The following is a 5242-nucleotide window of genomic DNA, read 5'->3' on the forward strand; positions in this document are numbered from 1 at the left end:
GCTTAAATGGTATATTTCTTTGATCTTTTGATTTTATAAACTTTGTAGGAAATAAGAAGAAAAAGAAGCAAAAAAAAGCACAAAATAAGCTAAAAAGAAGAAAAGAGGGATTTTGGGCACATTTTGGAGTTGAGGCACACTTTGGAGCCTTAGGCCACACTTTTAAAAGCGTGGCCCATAACTAAATCAAGAAAGCGTGCTCCATGTTCACAATCAGCGCTCAAAATGTTAACTGAGCGTTCACTTTTGTTAACTGTGCATTCACTTTTGCTAACTTTCTCGTGAAATTCAGCTTGGAAGTAAGGGGAGGGTTCACTAAAGTTAACTGGGAGTTCACTTTTGTTAACTTGGCGCTGACAGCATGACCATGCCTTCTTCAAAGGGCCATAACTTGAGCTACAGATGTCCAATTGATGCGCTTCCAATTGCTTTGGAAAGCTGGCATTTAGAGCTTTCCAATGATATATAACAATCTATATTTGGCATGAAATTAAATCACAAGTGATAAGCATCTTTAAGGCCCAAAAACTACACTTGGCTAGAGTTCAAAGAAACAAAGACTAGCGTTCAAAAAGTGAACGTTCCGTTCACTAAAGTAACGCTGGAGGAACAAAGGCGCACCAAAGGCATGCCTTAGCAAAGTGAACGTGGAGTTCACTTTTCCAAACAGAGTAGTCCCCTGGGAGGGAACCAAATGCACCCTAACCCATGCCACTTGAACCAAGCCATCCGGATCCACTCTTCTTCAAATCCAAAATTAAAAAGCCCATGGACATGACTCAAAGGAACAAGAAACAATTAGATTAGGAATTTTATTTGAATTGTAATTTTTTTCCAATTTCAATTTCATTTTTATTTTCATTTTGTAAAGCCTATATAAAGGCATCAGTTTCATTTCATTAGAGTGAGGCTGGCTCTGATAGGGAGCAATAGGAGTAGGAGTAGGAGTAGAATAGAAAGTTCTCTTTGAAACACTTTAATTTTTCTGCATTTTTACATTTCAGTGTTGCAATTCAATTTAGCTTATGAAAATTTTAGTTTCTGATAATCTTCTTCTGCAAGTTTTCCTTTCTGCAAAATTACATTTGAGTTTGCTGAGAGCTTGATTTACATTTCCTGCACATTTACATCTTCTGCAATTGTTCTGAGATCGATCTACTGCTTCCTTTAATTTCCTAGCCCCCAATTCCCTTTACATTTACTACACTTTACCTTTCTTGTCATTTAAGCTTTTGCAATTTACATTCTGCACTTATTATTTTCTTCAATTTACATTCTGCTTCTTCAATTTCACTCAATTCACCAAGTTAGCTTGACTAAACTAATCACCTCACTAAAGTTGCTTGATCCATCAATCCCTGTGGGATCAACCTCACTCTTGTGAGTTATTACTACTTGATGCGACCCGGTACACTTGCCAGTGAGTTTGTGTGGAAATCTAATTTTCCATCCATCATACCTCACTGGGAATTCTCTACACTCTGACGTAGAGAATCCCATCTTTTCTTGTCTTCTGTCTATTTATGAGCAGGAATAGGGACAAAGAACCTCTGTTAGACTATGATCCTGAACCAGAAAGGACTTTGAGGCGGCGTTTGCAACACGCAAGACTTTACAAGGCTGCAGAGTCCACTAGGGATCATAATAATGCTGCTAATGCCAATATGGCAAACTTGAATGGGAATGAGAAACCTAGAAGAGTGCTTGGCTCTTACACTACTCCCAATGTAGATCTTTATGGAAAAAGCATTGTGGTTCCCCCCACAGCTTCAAACAATTTTGAACTGAAGCTTTAGCTTGTCACTCTTGTGCAACAAAATTGTCAGCATCATGGACTTTCTCAGGAAGATCCGAATCAATTTATTTCTGATTTTCTGCAGATTTGTGATACTATGAAGACCAATGGAGTGAACTCTGAGGTATACAAACTTATGCTCTTCCCATTTACTGTGAGGGATAGAGCAAAGTTGAGGTTAGATTCTCAACCCAAGGAGAGTCTGGATACTTGGGACAACATTGTCATTGGATTTCTGACTAAATTTTTCCCACCTCAAAAGCTTACTAAGTTAAGGGCAGAGGTTCAGACTTTCAGACAGAAAGATGGTGAGACCCTTTATGAAGCTTGGGAGAGATTGAAGCTACTGACCAGGAAATGCCCTCCGGACATGTTTTCTAAATGGACTCAACTGGATATCTTTTATGAGGGTTTATGTGAAATGTCCAAGATGCGCTTAGATAATTCTGCAGGTGGTTCTTTGCACATGAGGAAGACACCAGAAGAGACTATTGAGCTTATTAAGTTGATTGCTAACAACCAATACTTATATTCCTCCAACAGAAATCCTGTGCACTCTGAGACCTCTCAGAAGAAAGGTGTTTTGGAAGTGGAAGCTGTTGATGCTCTTCTTGCTCAGAACAAACTTTTGTCTCAGCAAATAAGTCTAATTACTTAATAGTTGAGTGGAATGCAAGTTTCAGCTGTCAACACCCAGAATGTAGCTCAAGAGGTCCCTTATGACATGACAGGTAATTTTATGCAAAATGAGAATTATGATTATGCTCAATCTTGTTCTGAACAGGTCAACTACATGGGGAATAGTCCTAGAAACCTCAATAATGATCCATACTCTAAGACCTACAATCAAGGGTGGAGAAATCACCTAAATTTTGGGTGGAGAGACCAACCTCAGAGATCTCAGAATTTCAACAACAATTCTCAAGGCGGTTTTCAGCAAAATAATCATAATAACCGCCAATTTTAGTCTCATCAACAACAACCACCTCAGTGATAAACCCTATTTGTAGGGTTTTTCTTGTATTGATTTTAGGGGATTTTATCGCCTTTTACCCATATTTATTCAATGAAATAGCATGGTTTCATGATTGCCTCCCAATTTGTGCTTAGGTGTGAAAACATGCTTTCTAGGCCTTTAATTATTTAATCTTGATTCACCTTTGATTCCACCAGATGCCTTGATGTGTTTGTTAAGTGATTTCAGGTTGAAAAAGCTAGGAATGGATCAAAGGAGTGGAGAGGAAAGCATGCAAAGTGGATAAATCATGAAAAGCCAAAGATTTGGAAAACACCCAGGACGCGCGCGCACACTATGCACCTATGCGCGGATTGCAAAATGCTCCATGGACGCGTACGCGCACTGTACGCGTACGCGCCGAAGGCCGTACGTGATTTTTAAAGAGAACTCGTGACTGGAGATTTTGAAGGGTTTTTGGCCCCACTTGGAGCTGAGTTTTTGGCGGGAAAAGCTTTAAAAGACCAAGGATTGAAGGGGAACACATCATTCACATCTTTAGCTCATTCACACATATTAGGATTAGTTTAGAGTTAGTTTTAGAGAGAGAAGCTCTCTCTTCTCTCTAGGATTAGGATTAGGATTAGGATTAGTTCTTAGATCTATGTTTAATTCATGCTTTCTTCTACTTCTTCTTCTCAATTCTTTGTTGTTGCAATCATCATTCTTCTATTCTTTTGTTGAAATTTCCTTTATGTTGCTTCTATATTTTGTTGTAGATCTACTCTTGTTCGTTCTATTTTCATTTAATGCAATTTGAGGTAATTCATGTAGATCTTGTTTTCTTTAATTGTTGTTGTTAATTCCTTGCATCTAATTGTTGTTAGAATTCATTCTTGTTGTAGAATTGCTTTAGTTTTATTTTATGCCTTCCAAGTGTTTGATGAAATGCTTGGTTAGATTTTAGTGTAGATTTTGTTCCTCTTGGCTTAAGTAGAGTAATTAGTGATGCTTGAGTTATCTAATTCCTTTGTTGATTGATAATTAGAAGTTGCTAATTGATTTGGATACCACTAAAGCTAGTCTTTCCCTTGGGAGTTGGCTAGGACTTGTGGAATCAAGTTGATTCATCCACTTGACTTTCCTCCATGGTTAGAGGTTAACTAAGTGGTAGCAATGGACAATTGTGGTCACAATTAAGGAGGATAACTAGGATAGGACTTCTAATTCTCATTCCTTGTCAAGAGCTTTTCTAGTTGTTAGTCTATTTTCTTTGCCATTTACATTTCATGTCTAATATCTCAAAAACCCCAAAATATCTCATAACCAATAAACAAAAAACTTTATTGCAATTCCTAGGGAGAACGACCCGAGGTTTAAATACTTCGGTTTATAGATTTTAGGGGTTTGTACTTGTGACAACCAAAATTTTTGTATGAAAGGATTATTGATTGGTTTAGAAACTATACTTGCAACGAGATCTCATTAGAGAAATTCGATACCGTCAACAATCCGTTCATCAGTTGTGCAACCACAAAGGAGAATAAATCCAACCATGAAAGAGGTGGTCCAAAAAGAGGTAATGAAACTATGGGAAGCAGGCATTATTTACCATATTTCTGACAGCCCTTGGGTGAGTCCTGTGCAGGTAGTTCCCAAAAAAGGAAGGATGATAGTGATCAAGAATAAAAAGAATGAGCTTATTCCTACACGGACAATCACATAATGGAGAATGTGCATAGACTACAGGAGGTTCAATACTGCTACAAGGAAGGATCACTTCCCCTTGCCTTTCATTGATCAGATGCTTGAGAGGTTAGCTAGTCATGCTTTTTATTACTTTCTAGATGGATATTCTGGATATAATCAAATTGCAGTGGACCCTCAAGATTAAGATAAGACAGCATTCACATGCCCTTTTGGAGTATTTGCTTATAGGAGAATGCCATTTGGACTTTGTAATGCTCCAGCAACTTTTCAGAGGTGTATGCTTTCAATTTTTTCTGATATGGTTGAAAAGTTCATTGAGGTATTTATGGATAATTTTTCTGTCTTTGGTAATTATTTTGAATCATGCCTTAAGCATTTGTCTCTAGTCTTAAAACGGTGTCAAGAATCAAACCTTGTTTTAAATTAGGAAAAATGTCATTTTATGGTTACAGAAGGTATTATTCTTGGACACCGGATTTCAAGCAAGTGGATTGAAGTTGATAGAGCAAAGGTGGAGGTAATTAAAAAATTACCCCCACCAGCTAATGTTAAGGCAGTCAGGAGTTTCTTGGGTCATGTAGGATTTTATAGAAGATTTATAAAGGATTTTTCCAAAATTGCTAAATCATTGAGCAACCTGTTAGTTGCTAATGTGCCTTTTGTGTTTGATGCTGAATGCCTGCATGCTTTGGAAACTCTGAAAGCAAACCTTATCTCTATTCCTATTATAGCTCCCCCTGACTGGGAGTTACTATTTGAATTAATGTGTGATGCTAGTGATT

General features: G+C 37.6%; 1 non-coding gene across 1 annotated transcript; it reads right to left on the minus strand.

The window, feature by feature from the left end:
- Nucleotides 1-2063: 2063 nt before the first annotated feature.
- On the minus strand, nt 2064-2172 carry LOC112767794 (small nucleolar RNA R71). The gene has a single exon (XR_003185235.1). It is a non-coding gene; the product is annotated as a small nucleolar RNA R71 (small nucleolar RNA).
- Nucleotides 2173-5242: the final 3070 nt, after the last annotated feature.

This window comes from Arachis hypogaea, chromosome 17 (genome assembly GCF_003086295.3).
Source record: "Arachis hypogaea cultivar Tifrunner chromosome 17, arahy.Tifrunner.gnm2.J5K5, whole genome shotgun sequence".
NCBI classification, from domain to species: domain Eukaryota; kingdom Viridiplantae; phylum Streptophyta; class Magnoliopsida; order Fabales; family Fabaceae; genus Arachis; species Arachis hypogaea.